At 42.3% G+C, this 21,977-nt stretch overlaps 1 protein-coding gene across 1 annotated transcript in view; it reads right to left on the bottom strand.

Annotated features, from left to right (window-relative positions):
- The window catches only part of LOC109837520 (transcription factor bHLH104-like), a 33,613-nt gene that overhangs the window by 8,376 nt on the left and 3,260 nt on the right, over positions 1 to 21,977 (bottom strand). The window lies entirely within an intron of this gene.

The raw sequence follows: 21,977 nt of genomic DNA, 5'->3' as shown, positions 1-21,977 counted from the left end.
CTGGGTTCGCCTGCACGAACCCAGTCCGCCTAAGGCATCAACTCGCCAGCACGAATTAAAGCAAGTTCGCCTACATGAACGCTACTTGCCTGGGTAATCAAACGATCGACAGTTCGCCTGCAAGCTCGCCATACTCGCTTGTGTACTCGACGGCCGTTACTGTCATGTACAGGGATGGGCCTTCCCATCTCCTACGATGTGAAAGGAGAGGAGTATAGTACTCCGCCTCTATTATGCAGCCGCCCACAGTACAGTTGAGAGGTATGGCATCTCTAAACAATGCATGGTCACATCCCATGATCAAAGGGAATGACCATGCTGTCTCTTCCCTATTTAAGAGCCTCCCTCGGCTACGGGAAAAGGGTTCAAGGTTCGAAGTTCATTTGCAATTCAGTTCAAGGAGGAAAGAACTCGCATTTCACTGATTTATAAGTGCGTTTCTTGGCTCGGTCGGCACTCTGCATAATTATTACATTGTAGCTCCTTCTTCCAGCTTTCGGCCCTGATAGCTATTAAGCCCGGGAATTCGAACTCGATCAGCTCGAGCTTCTATCGCGTACTGAAGCTCGCCTGCGACTTCGTTCGAATCATCCAAGGGAGGTAAATTCAGCACAAGCACCGAAGGAGGCATCCTATCACTACCAAAGAACCCACGTTAAACAAGAAGGGCATTCCCTCCGCTTCTGTTGTAACTTTGATTCATTAGTTTGTAATAAGCTATTCTTATCAATACAAACGAATTCCCCTTTTTTTGGGAAAATCAAACTTTACACCCTACAGAGGTTTCTTAATCATTATTTTTTTATCATGATTAAGAATGAATTATTCAGATGATCAACGTACATTCTGAATAGACAGCTAGTCCTGGGTTATCCTTAAGAACACTATAAACAATGTTCTCCAGGAACTACCAATCCAATAGGTTATCCCAAGCGTACTAAGGATAGTACTTCTTCAGGAACTTCCCATTTATCGGCATCATAAGTTTGTCATCATTTTGAGTGACAAGGCAATATGCGCCATTTGAATAAACCGTCTCTACCACAAATGGTCCTTCTCATTTGGGTTAGAATTTCCCCTTCCTCTTGGAATTGAGGATCATCGGTCATCGAGCGGCAAGGACCAAGTGACCTTGTTTAAAGATCCGTTGTCGGACCTTCTTATCAAAAGCCCTGGAGATTTTGGCTTAGTAGAATTGAATCTGCTGTTGCGCCTTTAAGCGCTTCTTATCTAACATCTCGAGCTCTTCAAGACTTTTTTGATGTTGCTCATCGGTCGTCATCTCTGTTGCAAGAGCAATACATAGGGATAGAATCTAAATTTCCAACGGGAGGACGGCTTCGCATCCGTATACGAGGGAATACGGGGTCGCACCAGTAGGTGTATGGACTGTAGCGCGGTAGGCCCAAAGAGCTTCGCCAAGCTTATCATCCCAGTCTCGTTTGTTAGTCTTCATGAGCTTTGACAAAATTTTTATGATTGTCTTGTTAAAGGCCTCCCTGGTGTCTTTGGAAAAACGTAACAACTCATATAGAGTTATTCTCGCTGGGATGATAGCCAGCTGTGCCATAATGTCGAAGCGGTAGGGAGCATTTGAATTCTCCGGCATGTCTCCTCCAATCGAACAATTGAAACGAGACTGTTTTAGGTTTTGAACTTCTTGATGCACGAGCCCTTTGTCCTTTTGTTTGGCCGCCACCTCCTTCTGCTTAGCGGCAGATTGTTGCCGAGATGTTCCTTCAGATGGATTGGGAGCGGTCGTAACTACCCTCTGTGTGGCCGGCTGATCAACCACCTTGGAATAGTCAAACTTGTATTCATTTCCACTTCTAGTGGCAAAAGCTGGTTCGTTGTTAGCGACAAAAACCTCCTATTCACCATCGGAAAGTGGGAAAGTAAGGATACCTTCGCCATTCTCTTCTGGAATTGCGGTGGTGGCGCAACAAGCTTTGCCCTTGCCTTTGGACTTGGATTTCTTCTTGGAGGAGGATCCCATCCATTGTTCATCTTGCAGTAAATCGGGATGAACCCAGAGGATTTTGCCGTTTGGGGCCGTATGCGGCACTAATCCCTTCTGGCGCTGTCCGTGAGGATCTTCATTAACTGTCATTATCTCTACCTTTGTCACCGGCTCTGGTTGAAACCATGTGAGGGGTACAGACTGAAACTGATGCTCACCGCATTCGGTCCCACCTTCTTCTCCTTTTGTTGCATAGGAGTGATGATCCCGACGTCAATCAAGGCCTGAATCTTATCATTGAGAGCGTAGCACGTCTTGGTGGGATGATGAACCGCCCTGTGGAACGCACAGTATTTTGGGTTTGTAGTTTTGTTAGCTCCCTCGGGGTCGGTGATTGGAGGCAACTTGATTTTGTTGTTCTCCAACAAATATTTAAAAATACCGAGGACTTCGTCTTCCTTGAAGGAATACACCTTTGGGAACCTCGCCTCAGAAGTCTTCTGTTGCCTCTGAGGTTGTTGTTGCCATTGAGGCGACTGCTGCTTCAGCGCGTGCCATTGTTGTTGTTGTTGTGGCTGCAGTTGGAACGTTTGATTCACATCCACTGCATTTGCCTTCCCCTTTCCTTTGCCACGAGGGGTGAAATTTTGCTTTCGGGCGCTATTCGCCGATTGACCCCTTTCGGCCTTTTTCCTCTTAAGTAAACATTCAGCTTGTTCTCCACGTACCTTCAATTCCTTCCATGTCTTGGAAGGCGCTACACCCATAGCTTCCAGCACGTCCAAGGAAAGATTGTGATGACACGTTTGTTGGCCTTCTTGTGTTGATGATGTTTAACAAACAATTTACCACTAATATTGTTTGTCTAGTATTTGTGTTTTCCTATGTATTGTAGACAAATAACGTTGTTGGAGGATGGATGGAATAGAGTTTCAACGATCATATCCAAAAGGAGGTTGGCAGAATGTCGGTGAAGCTTATGCAATTCAAAGTTAAAGATCAAGTTCAAGTTTCATCCGCGAGATTACCAAGTTGAGCTACAATGAAGATCAAGATCAAGCTTGGGTAATCTAGTTTAGGTTTTATATTATGTGTGTTAAGTACGTTAAGCTCAATATCTATACACACACATTTTATTGGTTTCTTCGTATATATATATAGTCATATATATATACATAAGTTTTGGTTTCTATGCATATATATAGTTATGCATATACATACATGTGTTTTGAGTTTTTATGATTATATATATGAAATTATATATTTCATATTTTCTATTGTGTTTTTGAAAACATTGCATAGAATATGCAAATTTGTGAAATATTGTATTCTTAGTTTGTAGACTTTAATATCAGTTTATACATGTTTTACTAAGTCTATAAAAACATTTCACAAAGTTTCAAAAGTTGGTTTAAGTCAAAATATCAAAATATCAATTTTCAGGTTTTCATGTTTTTGAACATATTTGCAAAATGATGATATTTTTCATTTAGGAAGTTCTTTTTGCAAACCAGTCATTGTAGCATGTTTATTATCATGTCTACAATCATTCCCCAAAATTTTATATTTTTTGAAATTTATTTGATATTTTTAAACAGCGTTTTAAAATCAAATATACAGTTTTTGTTTATGTCAGTTTTCGGTCGACCGAACCGGTCGACCGAACCGGTCGACCGAACCTGAGTTCAAATGCTCACTGGGCGACAGAGAGACTGTCGGTTGACCGGTCCGGTCGACCGATGAAATTTTCCGGTCGACCGATGAAAATTCCGGTCGACCGACGAGAGCTTTTTCAGCTTCCAACGGCTCTTTTTATGACCGTTGCTTTGGGCTGTTTTTGTCTTTTTGTTTGGGTTTTTGGCTGAGTTTTGAGAGGGTATAAATACCCCATTGCCTTCAACTCTCCAACTGACTATGAGAGTTTTAAAACAAGTTTAAGAAAGTTTTAAAAAGGGTTTAAGCTTGTTTAAGCTTGTTTAAGGGTTTGGTTTAAAACAGTTTTAGCTTTCACAAGTGGAGGAGATTATCTTATTGTTTGGGCCTCAAATCTCCATCTCTCCATCTTGATCTAGAGAAGTTTTCCTAAACTCAACTTTAGCTTTTACTTATAATTATTTGTTAATTATCATCTCTATTAAAGCTAGTTTTAATTTGAGTTTAGTTTGATTTTGATTTCACTCATTGTTAACACACACCCACTTGAGCTTATTGTATTTGCATATATAATATATTAGGGTTGTGAGAGATTGTAACATTGAGTTGTGCTTAATTGAGTTCTCATCTATTGTAGAGAACAAATTTATATTTGTTACATTGTGAGTGTTGTAAGGTTTTCGGTGAGCTAGAAAACCGAGAGTGTGTTGTGAAGTTTTCGGTGAACTAGAAAACCGACTGTGAGGAGTGACGTTGATCGGTGAGTGTTGAAAACCGATACTGTGAGGTGTAAACGTTGTTCGGGTAAGCGTAGAAAACCCGATTGTGATAGTGGATTTCTCCCCGGGAGTGGGGAGCAGAGACGTAGGACGGAAGGTCCGAACTCCATGATCATATAGTGTGTTTGAGTGTGCTTTGGCGTTCATTTATATTTATGTTCATATTTTATATCGCCATTGTTCATAGCTCTTTATTTATATGATCCACTATCTAGTTCATTTTGTTTACCCTTGTGTTAGATTATATATCCTTGCACATACATTGCCTATATCTCTTTGTTAGGATATATCATCTTATGTTAGTTTATATATCCTTGTATATATATAAGTCATCATATAGGATATATCTCATTGTTTACATTGCTTATCCTAGTTCATATATCTTGTGGTATTTCATTCTTGCTAGGATACCTTGTTAATTAATTTTAATTGGCATTTAATCGGATTAGATTAGCATAAGACCCTAATCACCCCCCCTCTAGGGTCTAACAATTGGTATCAGAGCTTGGTGCTCTTTGATTTAAGGTCTAATCACCTTGAGTTAAAGATCCAAGTTATCTTTTTGTGCTAATCTAATTTTTGTTTTTTGTATCTTGCTTGCATATTTTTATAGTATGGATATGAGTGATGCACATTGTTTAGGTTATACCATCAATATTGCTCCTAGATTAGATAGTTTCCCCTATGCCCAATGGTGTGTTAGATTTAAACTTTTTGTTCAATCTAAACACTTTGATTTATGGGAAATTATAGATGATGCTTATATTGTGCCCACTTTGGAGAAATCCAAGTGGAATAAGAATGATCATCGTATGTTTACTATGAACAATATTTTGTTAGAATATTTGCTAAATGCTATTGATTCATCTATGTCTAACAAGTTTGTTCATTTTGATAGTGCTTATACCTTATGGAAATCTTTTGAAGCACATCAAGGGGACTTGGAGGCGATCCGACAAGCTTTGGAGGATCCCGCTTCAAGTTCAAAAGGAGCGTCATGCACACGTGCACTAGGCGATAGCCCTAGCGAGGTTTGCGAGTTCGAATCTGTTAATGATCTATCTAGTGATGAACTTGCTTGTGCTAGTGATAAATTATTGCATGCCTACAAGAAATTACAAAATAATTTCATTAATTTACAATGCAAGCATGATAATTTAGAATCCAATCATGAGGAGCTAGTGTCAAAATTGGATGTCATTACAAAAGAAAATACCATGCTTAAAGAAAACAATGACATATTAATTTTGGAAAATAAAAAATTAACCACATCTATAACTAGCTTACATCATGAAAAAGATAATGCCATGCTAGAAGTAAAGAACATAAAAAATGATACCGCTTCCTTTATAAATGATTATTTATGTTCTACTTCTAAAAATGCATATGTGCCTAAAAATGAAGATTTGAATCTTATGAAAAATTGCATTTCATCTTTAGATTCAACTTTGAAAACATGCATTATCAACCATAAGAAACTTATGGACTTGTGTGCAAAGTCCCGTGTTGATACTTCTAAATCTAATACACACTATGCACACTTGTATAGCAAAATTTACAAATGCTCTATTTGCGGTCGTAAAGGCCACCTTGCTAAATTTTGCTATGATGCACACAAACCTAAGATTGCTAATACTCCATGTGCATCTCATAAGGCTTCTTCTTCATCACATGTACACACACATGCACCCATAGTTCATCATAAGCATGCTCATGTGTATAGATGTGATAATTGTGGTCGTTTTGGTCATTTGGCCAAATATTGTTTTGATTTGAAAAATAAATATCATTTGCCAAATGTTTCTAGAAGACCACATGTTTTCAAATGTGATGTTTGTGATAGGTTTGGACATCTTGCTAAATTTTGTCTTGATTTGCAAAATGTTCCAAATTTGCAATTTGTTCCAAATAGACCTTTGTTTAAGAATGTTTCTCATTTGCAAAAAAATTTTAAAAGAAAATCTTTATTTGCAAATGATTCCCGTGCACGAGCTAAAGGTCCACATAAACAAATGGATCTCTTTCATTGCACAAATTGCAATCGGAAGGGTCATTTGAATGAATATTGCTTTGACCGTGTTAGTGCACCACATGTGCCTAAGAGGGTTCATAACCCTAAGGCTTTGAGCTTTAATGATAGGGGTCATGTCCCTAAATCTTTTGGTACCAAGAGTTCTTGGGTACCAAAACAAATTTAAATTTTAAACCAAGAATTTTAGTATTCTTATTTTTCCTTTTCTTGGTGTTCGCGGGAAAAATTATGTCTTTCTTCATTGTTGATATCATTGCTATCTCAGTTAACAACTTTATGCGTTACAAAGATCCGGTCTTTTTATAAGATCCGGTTACAATGAAAAATCAAAATAAAACAAAGTAAAGATTACAATTTTCCTTATTTGTCGAACTAATCGCGAGCTCCTGTTTTGCGGTCGCTCGCTTTGGTGGGTTCTTTGCCTGCGCCGGGGTTATTTGCCGTGGACCACCGCGTGATCTCGATCCGGTCGGATCTACACGATATGACGGGTAATATTCCACCAAGGGAATAATAGCCGGGAGGGATTGTTTCACCAAGGAAACAACCGCTCGAATCTCGGGATCTAAGAACCAAGCTTAGATCCGGAGTGTGATCGTGTAGATCTCAAATCCAATCCTCTCGAACTCCTGCCTTATTTGGCGTTGGTGATCGCCGAGCACCGGATCTGAAAGTCCAAGTCTCCAAGCCTTCAAAGTTGTGATCTTTTTTAGATCTGAGTCTTCAATCCAGCAGGGCTTCGCCTCTCTCCAAAATTTCCAACCTCTGAAACAAATGAGCACAAGGCCTATTTATAGGCACTCAGAACTGTGCATTTGCACAGTTCTGAGCCTAGCCACCCATGGGTGGCTCGGCCTTGGCCGAGCCACCTCAGGGTGGCTCGGCCTTGGCCGAGCCACCCTGGGGTGGCTCGGCTTTGGCCGAGCCACCTCAGGGTGGCTCGGCCTTGGCCGAGCCACCCTGGGGTGGCTCGGCTTTGGCCGAGCCACCTCAGGGTGGCTCGGCCTTGGCCGAGCCACCCTGGGGTGGCTCGGCTTTGGCCGAGCCACCTCAGGGTGGCTCGGCCTTGGCCGAGCCACCCTGGGGTGGCTCGGCTTTGGCCGAGCCACCCTGGGGTGGTTCGGTTTCGGCCGAGTCCCCGGGTGTTTGTCCGTTTCGTCCTTTGTTTCCGGTTCTGGTTCTCTTGTGTGGTTGATTGACTTGGCAACGACTCTTTGACTTGATTCCAGATTTGGCAGTGAGTCGGGTTCCTGATATGGCAGTAAATCAACTTCTGAATTTGAGTCCGGAATTGATGTTGATTTGATCGTGATTCATCCGAGTTCGCTCTTGTTTAGATGACTCGGTGATTCACCTAAACATTGGTTTGATTCCGCGTGCGAGTGGATGCATTCCAATGCTTGGGTGCGATTTGTCGCCTCGTTAACCTGCTCCGTTGCGTATAGCTTGGCTTCAGCGTTGGCGAGCTAACGGTCTTGTTTGGATACGTCGCCCGGTGGTCCGTTTGTTAAATCGGCGTCGAGCTGTGCTAAGGGACCTATAGGCAATTTTATACGCCTACAGATACCCCCTCCAAAGTATTTCAGTCTCATTCTTTTATAGAAGAGTCTGGAATACTTTGGATGTGATTGCCCCAACCTTCAGTCGGTGTAACGGGACTCTGGAATGACTTCTGTTCTGGATTCCTTCAATTCCTTCAGGCTATTCAGTGCTTTGTAGAATGCCTGTAGGGGTTCCGGTGCTGCATTTATTGTCTGACCGTTGTTGGAATTTGAACTTGAAGTCGATTCTTGATTTCTTGACTTTTTGGCTCGAGTTTGCTGCTTCAACACAGAACTTATCATCGATTGACTGCGTTGAATCTTCATCTATAACGCGTTGTCTGGCGTTTGAGCTTCATTGCGACGCGTTGTCCGGCGTCCAGGCTTCATTATGATGCACTGTTCGGCATTTGACACAGTTTATACTCGTACGTCTGCTGGAGTACACACGGTTTAAGCTCTTAAGGAATTGGAGCATGGATCTTATCCCAAGGTCGTTGGATGCTCGAGTCACGAGACCAACTCATAAAGTTGATGCGTCAATGACTCGCATATTTATAGGATTTTTGGCAAATCCTCAGCCATCAACGGGTTTGATGCGCCTTTACCGACTACCGTTTGAGTCGGGCTAGCATGCGGATTGTTTTAAGTCCGTTCCGCATGTGACGTTATGCTAAAAGAGTTAACTCTTTTAGTGCTACGATATTGAATACGTAGACTTCGTCTTTCTCCTGTGAAAAGACTAAACAGCAACGTGTATCAGACGTTGACTTAGGATTTTTGGCAAATCCTCAGCCCTCAACGGATTTGTCATGCTTTTACCGATTACCGTTTGAATCGGGCTTACATGCGGATTGTCTTAAGTCCGTTCCGCATGTGACGTTGTGCTAAAGGAATGAACTCCCTTAGACTTGATGCTACGACTTCGAATACGTAGACTTCGTCTTTCTCACGGGAATAGACTACCCGGCGACGCGTGTTAGGCGCTGACTTTAGGATTTTTGGCTAACCCCAAGCCTTTAACGGATTTGATTAACCTTTACCGACTACCGTTTGAGTCGGGCTAGCATGCGAATTGTCTAAATCCGTTCCGCATGTAACGTTGTGCTTAGAGACTGAATCCTCTAAGACTTGTTGCTATGACTTTGAATACATAGACTTCGCCGTTGTCATGGGAATAGGCTACCCAGCAACGTGTATTAAACGTTGACTTATCCCTCCTTAGGCTTCGGGATAAAATACCCCAGAATCGAACTCTGGTGTCTTTTTCTACGGGGAAAGACTAAACCGGCGACGCGTGTTAGGCGTCGGCATATCCTTTCTTAGGATTCAGGATGAAATTCCCCATGCGTGTAAGGCATGGATTTTGGTGTTATTAATAACAACCTGTCACAATGTTGAATATGTGAACGGGTGTTCTTTTTAAACGGTTAAGAACTGACCGGCAGCGCGTGTCAGGCGCAGACTTATCCTTGCTTAGGTTTCAGGATAGAATACCCCAGAATCGAACTCTGGTGTCTTTTTGTGCAGAAAAAAGACTAAACCGGCAGCGCGTGTTAGGCGCAGACTTATCCCTGCTTAGGATTCGGGATAAACTTCCTAGGATGAATCCTGAATTCTTCGAAAAGGATTGGTATGGGGAAGGAAGAATTTTATATTCTATTCCCCGAACAAAGAAGGAAAGGAGACTCGAGGTGGGATCTCCACCCCCAGAATCCGGAAAGGTGAAACTAAGAGTGGGATCTCCACTCCGAGAATCAAAAAGATTCGGATAACCCTAACTGTCGGAAGGTTTGATTATCGAACTAAAGATGAATTTCTCGTTTATCGAGAATGAATCGTGGTTTTGGTCCTAACTGTAGGAAGGTTTGACCAAGTGGGAGGTTTGAGGTGACCCTAACTGTAGGAAGGTTTGATCACTCGATTTGAAAGTGGACCTCTCGTTCATTGGAGGAATCGAGAGGGGTTTTTGGTTTTGGTCCTAACTGTAGAAAGGTTTGACCGAATGGAAGGTTTAAGACGATCCTAACTGTAGGAAGGTTTGATCGCTTGATTTGTGGACCTCTCGTTCATTGGGAGAATCGAGAGGGGATTTTGACTGTGGTCCTAACTGTAAGAAGGTTTGACCAATCAGGAACTTTACGTCCAGACTCTAACAGAGAGAGTGTTGAGTGCACAGACACAGTGAGAACTTGAATGGGAGTCCTTATTCATTACATTGCTGTGGTTTTGGGAACTTCCCGTTACATAAATCGTCCACCCCCAGTTTCCTCTGCGGAACTGGTTCGGACATTATTATCAGTTAACTAACCGGGTTATCCTTAAGAATATTAGCTTAATATTCTCCAGGAACTTCCCGTCAAAAGTGGGGAAACAGTTTAGACTCATATACCTATTGGAGTATCAGGGAGTAGTTTAACCTCTTATACCGGTCGGAGGATTGAGAAACAGTTTATACTCGTATACTCTTTGGAGTGTCAGGAAGCAGTTTATACTCTTATACCGGTCGGAGTTTTGCCGTTTTTATTTGGCTTACCTTAGCGTTATAACGCCGGCTTCGACCAAGGTCTGAATGCTATTCCTGAGAGCAAAGCAATCCTTGGTGGGATGAACAACCCTTCTGTGGTATGCACAGTACTTTGGGTCCGTAGTGTTATCAGCTTCCTCCTGATTCGTGATAGGTGGTAGCTTGATCTTGTTGCCTTCGAGGAGCGATTCGAAGATGGTTGGAACGTCTTCGTCCTTGAAGGAATACTCTCTCTGGAGTCTCGGACCCGAAGTCTTCTGCTGCCTTCGGGATTGCTGTTGTGACGCTTGATTAGCACCACCAGCAGCTGCAGGTGCTTTGCCCTTACCACGGGAAGCGAAGTTTGAGTCCAGCAGATTAACCGTCGGTTGGTTCCTTTCGGCCTTCTTCCTTTTAAGGAAGCGTTCGGCTTGTTCACCGCGCACCTTCAGATCCTTCCAAGTGTCAGACGGTGCTGTCCCCATTGCCTCCAATACGTCCAATGCGAGGTTGTTGTGGCAAGTCTGGAGAATGAATTCCTCGGTGATCGGGTCCCGGCAATTCATCGCCTTGTTCCGGAACCTTTTGACGAAGGTGTCGACTAACTCCCCGTCTTTTTGTTTCTCGTCGAGCAACGATCCGATAGAGATCTCGGTGTCGTCGTCGAAGAAATTTGCAAGGAACTTCGTCTCCATGTCATCCCAGCTGTTCACGCTTCCTGGCTTGAGGCGACGATACCAATCGAAGGCAGCTCCGCGAAGAGTGCCGACGAATGACCGCACCATCAGAGGCTCGTTCCCAGAGATAGCACCCAGGTGCGATTTGAAATAAATCAAATGCTGGGTGGGGGAACCCCTTCCATCGAACGGCGTGAAGTTGATTAGACTAAACTTCGCCGGATAGGGGATTGATTCCCATTCCCTCGGGTATGGACAAGGAATGCCCGTTTTCTTTACCTCTTGAGCAGACAGCAACGTATTGATTTTACTCTCGAGGCTTTTGATCTTCAAGTCTTCACTTGTATCCCCGTTGGCATCCTCACTACCACCCCCTGCATTGATGGGAGGGTTATTGGCATTGTGAGCTTCATCCCCATCCGCGTGCTCCTTTTCCTGAGCAACCTGGTTACGGTGGCTTGGTTCACCTTGTTGGTTCCTGAATGCTTGGATTTGCTGTTCATGCATCTCTCTCATCTGCTGCATGGCCGTCTCCATCTCGAATTTAAAACTTTCTTTCTGCTTAGCCAAAGCGTCTTCAAGCATTTTGGCCATTTCTTCCGCGCCTATCATGAATGACTCGCGGGGTTGTCCTTCGCTGGACACTGTATTGTCCGATGCGACAGCAGAGCAGGAATCCGATTCTTCATCTTCCGAAGGCAATCTTATCCGAACCCTACCATAAGTTCCTCGTGCGATGGCTCCGGACTGCAGACGGGTTACACGCCGGGACGCTTCCAGAAACGATTTGAGATCAATCTGTGTCGATGTCTCTTTGCTGGTCATGTTGGCGGTGACCTTCGGAAATTCTCCATCCTTAACCACTGTTCTTCTTTGCCGGAAGCGCCTATGCCTTGGTTTTGGCGTTTCGGTGCCGAGCCTTTCGAACACTGAAATTCTCTCGGGGACTCCCTTGATGCAGTTGCATTGAGACAGTACTACCCGAATGAGCTTGGCACATGGGCACTGAGTTTCGAGCCCTTGAGGGCTTCTTTTTCTTGTTTTGTTCGTACCCCCAGCACGATAGTACAACTCGTCCATTTGATCGGAGTAACCTATCGCGTGTTGGCATGATTTCCCAGGTATAACGTTATCATCCTCGGATGACAACGTTTCCTTCTGAGAGCAAACTGCCTTATTTGGACTTCCGAGAGTCACTCGCCTCGAAACACGCCTTTGTAGACATGAATTCTCAGCGGGCTCCCGAACTTCGATGCGCAAGGTAGTGCGCTTGGGTGCCGTAAACTCTTTGTCATGTTGAGGGTTGTGTCGACCCCCAGCATGTTGATTAGTTCGGAGCCTCTTCATCGGGCCCGAGCGTTCATGGACTTCGTTGCGCTCGTCGGGAATTGGACCGAGGCGCTCCAAGATTGACCTCCTTCCTCGGGATGGTTCGGGAGGTTGAACTCGTTTTGAAGGCTGTAAAGGTCGATCCTCGGCCTGACTCACCACTTTGGACTTTGGCCTCCATATTTTGTGAGTTAGTGGTGATTTCTTGGCTACTCCATTCTGCCACCTTCTACGGGCTTCTTGAACTTGAGCTCGTGCTTGTGCTGAGAGTGCGCGGCGCTTCTGAATGCGATCCTCCAGCGTTGAACGGTTCCGTTTGACACGGATCCATTCGTTCGTTGGTGGCTTGGAGGAGTTGCCATTCATTGGTTGTTGAGGTCGTTCGCCTCTTCTGTTCTTCAGATCCGTGTTGTAACGGATCCCGTCCACAGATTCCATTGCCTTTGCGATTTGTTTCGCAAGGCGCTGACGTTGCCTTTGGCGGGCTCTCTTTGAGAGAGTCACTACGCCCTCGGCAACGGAAGATTCGGCCAGAGCAGATCTGACCTGGTTGGAAGGAGAGATCTCACCCGATGCAGCTTCGGCATCAAACGGGGCGAGATCTTCGTTGGCAGCTTCAACTTCTTCGTACCAACGAAGTTTTCTCTTGGAAGAGAGCTTTGGAGACTTGGACTTGCGAGGGGAGGTGGATTCGGACGAGGATGACAGATACTCCTCGAACTTTTGTTGGTCGAATTCGTACTCGACCTCCTCCTCGACCGGGATCGGGATCCGCGGCTGCGACGCGACAGCTTCGGCAGTAAAGCTGTTGGCTCCCACTGTGGTCGCCAGATTGTTCGCGGGAAAAATCGTAGCTTTCTTCATTGTTGATATCATTGCTATCTCAGTTAACAACTTTATGCGTTACAAAGATCCGGTCTTTTTATAAGATCCGGTTACAATGAAAAATCAAAGAAAACAAAGTAAAGATTACAATTTTCCTTATTTGTCGAACTAATCGCGAGCTCCTGTTTTGCGGTCGCTCGCTTTGGTGGGTTCTTTGCCTGCGCCGGGGTTATTTGCCGTGGACCACCGCGTGATCTCGATCCGGTCGGATCTACACGATATGACGGGTAATATTCCACCAAGGGAATAATAGCCGGGAGGGATTGTTTCACCAAGGAAACAACCGCTCGAATCTCGGGATCTAAGAACCAAGCTTAGATCCGGAGTGTGATCGTGTAGATCTCAAATCCAATCCTCTCGAACTCCTGCCTTATTTGGCGTTGGTGATCGCCGAGCACCGGATCTGAAAGTCCAAGTCTCCAAGCCTTCAAAGTTGTGATCTTTTTTAGATCTGAGTCTTCAATCCAGCAGGGCTTCGCCTCTCTCCAAAATTTCCAACCTCTGAAACAAATGAGCACAAGGCCTATTTATAGGCACTCAGAACTGTGCATTTGCACAGTTCTGAGCCTAGCCACCCATGGGTGGCTCGGCCTTGGCCGAGCCACCTCAGGGTGGCTCGGCCTTGGCCGAGCCACCCTGGGGTGGCTCGGCTTTGGCCGAGCCACCTCAGGGTGGCTCGGCCTTGGCCGAGCCACCCTGGGGTGGCTCGGCCACCGAGCCACCTCAGGGTGGCTCGGCTTGGGCCGAGCCACCCTGGGGTGGTTCGGTTTCGGCCGAGTCCCCGGGTGTTTGTCCGTTTCGTCCTTTGTTTCCGGTTCTGGTTCTCTTGTGTGGTTGATTGACTTGGCAACGACTTGTTGACTTGATTCCAGATATGGCAGTGAGTCGGGTTCCTGATATGGCAGTAAACCAACTTCTGAATTTGAGTCCGGAATTGATGTTGATTTGATCGTGATTCATCCGAGTTCGCTCTTGTTTAGATGACTCGGTGATTCACCTAAACATTGGTTTGATTCCGCGTGCGAGTGGATGCATTCCAATGCTTGGGTGCGATTTGTCGCCTCGTTAACCTGCTCCGTTGCGTATAGCTTGGCTTCAGCGTTGGCGAGCTAACGGTCTTGTTTGGATACGTCGCCCGGTGGTCCGTTTGTTAAATCGGCGTCGAGCTGTGCTAAGGGACCTATAGGCAATTTTATACGCCTACAGATACCCCCTCCAAAGTATTTCAGTCTCATTCTTTTATAGAAGAGTCTGGAATACTTTGGATGTGATTGTCCCAACCTTCAGTCGGTGTAACGGGACTCTGGAATGACTTCTGTTCTGGATTCCTTCAATTCCTTCAGGCTATTCAGTGCTTTGTAGAATGCCTGTAGGGGTTCCGGTGCTGCATTTATTGTCTGACCGTTGTTGGAATTTGAACTTGAAGTCGATTCTTGGGCGGAATGTCGGTGAAGCTTATGCAATTCAAAGTTAAAGATCAAGTTCAAGTTTCATCCGCGAGATTACCAAGTTGAGCTACAATGAAGATCAAGATCAAGCTTGGGTAATCTAGTTTAGGTTTTATATTATGTGTGTTAAGTACGTTAAGCTCAATATCTATACACACACATTTTATTGGTTTCTTCGTATATATATATATATATATATAGTCATATATATATACATAAGTTTTGGTTTCTATGCATATATATAGTTATGCATATACATACATGTGTTTATATATATAGTTATCTATATACATACATGTGTTTTGAGTTTTTATGATTATATATATGAAATTATATATTTCATATTTTCTATTGTGTTTTTGAAAACATTGCATAGAATATGCAAATTTGTGAAATATTGTATTCTTAGTTTGTAGACTTCAATATCAGTTTATACATGTTTTACTAAGTCTATAAAAACATTTCACAAAGTTTCAAAAGTTGGTTTAAGTCAAAATATCAATTTTCAGGTTTTCATGTTTTTGAACATATTTGCAAAATGATGATATTTTTCATTTAGAAAGTTCTTTTTGTAAACCAGTCGTTGTAGCATGTTTATTATCATGTCTACAATCATTCCCCAAAATTTTACATTTTTTGGAATTTATTTGATATTTTTAAACAGCGTTTTAAAATCAAATATACAGTTTTTGTTTATGTCAGTTTTCGGTCCGATGAAATTTCCGGTCGACCGATGAAATTTTCCGGTCGACCGATGAAATTTCCGGTCGACCGATGAAATTTTTCGGTCGACCGATGAAAATTCCGGTCGACCGACGAGAGCTTTTTCAGCTTCCAACGGCTCTTTTTATGACCATTGCTTTGGGCTGTTTTTGTCTTTTTGTTTGGGTTTTTGGCTGAGTTTTGAGAGGGTATAAATACCCCATTGCCTTCAACTCTCCAACTGACTATGAGAGTTTTAAAACAAGTTTAAGAAAGTTTTAAAAAGGGTTTAAGCTTGTTTAAGCTTTGTTTAAAAAGCTTTTAAGCATTTGAGAGTTTGTTTTTGAGAAATCAATTTCACAAGAGCTTGAGGAGATCATCTATTCATCTCTCCATCTTGATCTAGAGAAGTTTTCCTAAACTCAACTTTAGCTTTTACTTATAATTATTTGTTAATTATCATCTCTATTAAAGCTAGTTTTATATTGAGTTTAGATTTGATTTTATATTACTCATTGTTACACACACACCCACTTGAGCTTATTGTATTTGCATATATAATATATTAGGGTTGTGAGAGATTGTAACATTGAGTTGTGCTTAATTGTGTTCTCATCTATTGTAGAGAACAAATTCATATTTGTTACATTGTGAGTGTTGTAGGTTTTCGGTGTATTACTCATTGTTACACACACACCCACTTGAGCTTATTGTATTTGCATATATAATATATTAGGGTTGTGAGAGATTGTAACATTGAGTTGTGCTTAATTGAGTTCTCATCTATTGTAGAGAACAAATTTATATTTGTTACATTGTGAGTGTTGTAAGGTTTTCGGTGAGCTAGAAAACCGAGAGTGTGTTGTGAAGTTTTCGGTGAACTAGAAAACCGACTGTGAGGAGTCGGGTAAGCGTAGAAAACCCGGTTGTGATAGTGGATTTCTCCCCGGGAGTGGGGAGCGGAGACGTAGGACGGAAGGTCCGAACTCCGTGATCATATAGTGTGTTTGAGTGTGCTTTGGCGTTCATTTATATTTATGTTCATATTTTATATCGCCATTGTCATTAGCTCATTATCTATATCATCCACTATCTTGTTTAGATTGTTTACCCATTGTGTTAGTTTATATATCCTTGCATATATTTCACTATATGCCTCTTTGCTAGGATATATCATATTGTATATTGCTTATCCTAGCTCATATATATTTGTTTACATTGCTTATCCTAGCTCATATATCTTGTGGTATTTCATTCTTGCTAGGATACCTTGTTAATTAATTTTAATTAGCATTTAATCGGATTAGATTAGCATAAGACCCTAATCACCCCCCCCCTCTAGGGTCTAACAACGTTTGGAGTATGAACTCCAGATCGCCTATATGTTGGGTAGAGCCGGAGAAGAGTTTAATACTTGGGCCAGAGCTTATGAGACAGATTACTGAGGAAGTAACATTGACCAGAGATCGGATTCTAGCCATTTAGAGTCGGCAAAAGAGCTATGCTAATAAGAGATGAAAACCCTTGGAGTTTCAGATTGGAGATTCGGTTAGGCTGAAGGTATCGCATGTGAAAGGTGTTTAGCAATTCGGGAGACAGAAAAAGCTTACGCCGAGATACATTGGACCGTATCAGATTTTGGACAGCATTGAAGTTGTGTCATACAGACTAGATCTTCCAGCATCGATGTCTAGTATACACAATGCATTTCATGTTTCTATGCTTAGGAAGCACTTTCATGATGTAGAGCAGCAACGAATGATGAACGCACTGAAGATTTAGCTTTAGAAAGATCTGACTACGATTAAAATCCAAGTTTGTATGCTTGCTAGGGAAGACAAGAAATTTAGAAACAAGATGTTTTTCCTTTGTGGCAATTCAGCGAAACCGGAAAGGAGTTGAGGAGGTTCTTGGGAGCGCGAGGAGGGTATACATCGCGACTACCCACACCTGTTTGATCTAGTAAATTAAATTTTTGTATGACTTGTTTATGGCTTATGGTTGCATGTATGGCGAAGTTTATACTTAACACTAAAATGAGAGTATTACAACTTATCTCCTAGTACTTGGAACATATGGTATATATATGAGGGGTTCCTTGTTTGGATTTTTCGCTCGACGTACTAGATCTATTCGATTAAGGGTTGAGTGGGAATATAGTCAATCTGGATTGTTAAATATAAATATCCCTATATGCTTATCAAGAGTAAATATTCTTAGATGTTTATGTTTGCGGGTTAAATTAGACCCTCTACGTGCTTTTCTAGTATTATTATTTGCTTAAGTATGATTTTTGAATTTCAAGGATGAAATTCTTTTAAGGGGGGAAGAATGTAAAACCCCAAAAATTTGAATATTTTGTGATAAATAATAATAAATATGTTATATATTTATAAATAATATATTATGATATTTGAGTATGTTAGAAATTGGTTTGAGATCAATTCAATGTATATATGTATATATATAAGAGCAAATGCACAATTCATGCTCGATGTATAAATCTGGAAATTTATAACTAGCGGAGAGATTGTTCAAATGCCAGGTGAAGGTTTGAAAATTATATTGCAACGATAAACTGTAAAAAGAATGATGAGGTTTCTCTAATTACAGCTACTGCATGTTTGCCACTATTCTGGAAACTAGCATAACCCCTTCATTGAAAATTGAAACAGAATCTCTTATTATAATAACTAAACCTTGGGTATAACACAATAAATTTTGAATATGTACTTTTATATTCGCTGGCTAATATTCTTTCAACTCTTATTTGGCATATAAAAATTACTGAGAACTTTGATAAGGAAGTTCTTCCATGTATTGGCACAGAACTTGTAAGCTTGCCATGTTCTATTGTGGAGCAGAATGCTCAAGTTCTTTTTTTACTATGTCAGCACTTATAACTTATGTTCAAAGCGCTTGCCTGATAGCGCGATCGCGGGCGCGTCGCGGCGAGGGTACCGCTAAGGCTATATCGGGCTATTTGTGGCGAAATCGCGGGAAATCCACAATCAAATAAGCGGAAAATAAATATTTAAATATCCTAAATAATAAGAAAATCTAAAAAAAATAATCTAAAAATTCAATTAGTTGTAAATTTCTTGTATTCATTCAGTAAATAACAATAGTAGGCTTGTTGTAATGAATGAAACTATGAATAGAAATTTTTTTCAAAAAATATTAGCATATATATGTGGTTGATAGCGTTTACCGCTTTTAATCGCACCGAAAATCCGCTTTTAACGTGAACCCGCCTTTTAACCCGCTAAATCCGTCTTTTACACGCTATTCGAATGAATAGCGGATTTTCCCGCTTAAGCCAAACCGGAACCCTACACGTAGGCGCTGAAAAGGGCGCCAACCGCTAGTTCGCCGCCGCTAAGCCCCGCTATGTTGGCCGCTATTATACAAACACTGTTATGATTCAATGATAACAAACAACTTCAGCATTATACAGAGTGCAAGGCTTGTATTCTTAAGCTCTCCTTAATCACATGTAGGCCGATCACTTTAGATACTGATCCAAGAGGATCACAATGCCATCAAGATAACAAATTCTTGAGTTCCACTTCCAGCAAACAAACACCAATTTCTGAGAATTATTCAAAGCAGACGACCAAACCTGAATTAAAACGCCTTACTAGTTAGCTTTTGAAGAACAGCCGAGAATGGGTGCAAAAATCTACTGCAAGAAAGGGAGATGTGGAGGGCCGGAAAAAACAAGTCGAGGTGAGAGAGTTTTGTAAATCAGAAATCAGCAGGCAATTGCTTTGCGGTAATGTGGGCCGTTTTTGATGTAATTCCTATCGCTGCCGTTGGATGGAAAGTCCCTAATAAATCTAAATAGATTAGAAGAGTTACAGATAACTTCTTTGGAGAATTTATTCGTAGAGTATGTGGCTCACAATATGGTAAGGGTCATATGCGAGTATAGAACTCTTGCGATTAGATCCACATAAAATTAGAAGCCTAGAGTTTGCACGATAATAATCCTGACAAAACTCCAAAATTCTTAGTTGCGTGCCAAGCAGCTAACAACTCCCTCTCGTAGGCAAAATCCTGATAGGAGCCATAGAAAACTGCATAGCCCCAGATATGTCAAGCGGGTGTGACTTGTACAATGTGTACTAAGAGATTTGAGCACGTAGCAGCAGGGAAGGAAGAATAAGATCTTCAAATCAATGTAATCGATGTTACACAATAACAAATGTTATAGGAGAAATTTCCATCTCGCTCAAAACCCTTTTTCAGTACTTTCATTTATGCGACTGTGAGGGATTAGTGAGTGTGCTATCACTCTGTTGCCAAATGTGATGCGTTGCCGAACACAACCGAGAATCTACGAAGAAATTTAAAGAACTTGGAGTTGCAATCGAACTCCAGAGACAACTATTCTTCTCGATTCTTCGACTAACATGTGAACCAATAAATATGCCACGTGAGCACGTTCACAACTAAACAAAAAAAAAAACAAATCTAAACAGGGAAACCAATATAGTTGAAAAGTCTAGCATGGATTGTGAGCTCTTGATGTTAAAACTTCGAACTATGAAATTTATGGTTAAACAACTCTATCGTAAGGGAACAAGATAGTATGCGTCTTCACTCTTCAAATAGCTTAAATGTTAAAAATCTCAGATGAAGATTACTCCAATTTGCCCTGGAATTGAACCAATTAATGGCCACAGTCTTTAATGAACAAAAACCCTAAATAAAAGTCATAGCTAAATACGTATTTTTAATCAACCCCTTTACAACAAGGGTATTTTAATTAGAAATTCGAGCGATAAGACATTTTAATGGAATTAAAATTAACCATTTAGATTCCTTTTTCTCGTCGGCGGCCACTTTCCGGCGAGAACTCATCACGTGCGTTGCACGTGGGGCATACTGTTTTAAGATATGTTTTCTGACGTGGCAGGGAATTAACCCTCTACTGTTCATCATCCCCCCGCCTCTCTCTCTCTCGTTTTCTCCTTCCCGAAACCCACCTCGACTCCCTCACCTCCCTCCGCCGCCTCTGGCCCGAGATCGCCGCCGTCGGATCCCTCCATTCCCGACGCCGATGTTGATGCCCAGCAGCAGGTTTGGAGACTCCTTCGCCGACGCCGATGTTGATGCCCAGCAGATGAAGGTCTACAAGGTTTGCTGGAAGTCTGGGGACGTGGCGGTGGCCGACATGAGGATGCTGGGAGAGGACCCCTGGGTGTATCTGGAGGATGTCAGGAGCAGCGGGGAGCTGAGGAGCGACGGAGGGGGAGGGGGGAGCGTGGTGCATTGCTACAAGAAGCAGATGTTTGTGAGGGGTCGGCTGTTTTTGAGCAGGGAGGGGACGGAGGGGGTTGAGGTCTGGGAGAGCTCCGACTCATCTGCTGCGATTCCACTGCTGCGATTTCACATCATTTGTTCTGATAACAGGCATATAAAAAAACCAACCACCCCACAGTCCAGCTCCAAAGATGGGTTGCTTCGAGCATGAAAAGCCTCTGCACGCTTTAAATGGCCTCCTTAACTCATCTAAATCAATCAATAATTTTCTCCCCTGTCGAGAACAAGTTCCAGACTACAGTGGGCGCGGTGGTTGTTTGGGTGGAAGAGAGGAGAGAGAGGGTTATTGTGAAACTTTCGGGGTTTGAATTCTTTGTTGGAGGGACGAGCTACGGACGGATTATGGCTTTAGTTCCGCGGGGGTGACCTCGGCTGAGGGCGACGGAGGCCGGAGCGGTGGTCGAGGGGAGGAGCGGCGGTGGACGTGGGTTCGGGAAGGAGAAAAAGAGAGAGAGAGGCGGGGGATGATGAACAGTAGAGGGTTAATTCCCTGCCACGTCAGAAAACACATCTTAAACACATATTAAGCCCCCACATGCAATGCACGTGATGAGTTCTCGCCGGAAAAGTGGCCGCCGACGAGAAAAGGACCTAAATGGTAATTTTATTCAATTAAAATGTCTTATCGCCGAATTTCCTAATTAAAATACCTTGTTGGTAAATGGGGTTGAATTAAAATACCAATATGGGTATTTAGCCGTTGTTTAACTGACAAAAACAATTCCCTCAAAATTTTGAGTCTACAAGATTTTACGTCAATTTGAAACAAAGACTTTTAGTTACTATAGAACGAAAAAGAAAATAAGGAAAAAAAAGAACACAAAGAAGTAATGATTATTCAACACATGGTCGCAGGCCCTGAAATCCTAATTGGCTTGAGCAGAAAAATAAAATAGAAGTTCTCATTCGTCATGTCCCTTGTTTTCTCCAAATAAACTTCTAACACAAACATGACCCCTTAATGATTTGGATCCCTCAAGTAATTTAAAAAACAATGAAGTGGTAGTTTGTAGTTTTTTAAGCAACTTACACCAGTAGCAAGAGATATAGAAAGACACTAATCCACAAAAGTGGAGACAGGCTGCTTAATAACTATAACTAACATAACATAAACCATCCAGATCATGTAGATTATAT

Source organism: Asparagus officinalis, chromosome 4, assembly GCF_001876935.1.
Source record: "Asparagus officinalis chromosome 4, Aspof.V1, whole genome shotgun sequence".
In the NCBI taxonomy this organism is placed as follows: Eukaryota; Viridiplantae; Streptophyta; class Magnoliopsida; order Asparagales; family Asparagaceae; genus Asparagus; species Asparagus officinalis.
Note: the sequence above shows the minus strand (reverse complement) of the source record. Positions and strands in the feature narration are given on the sequence as shown.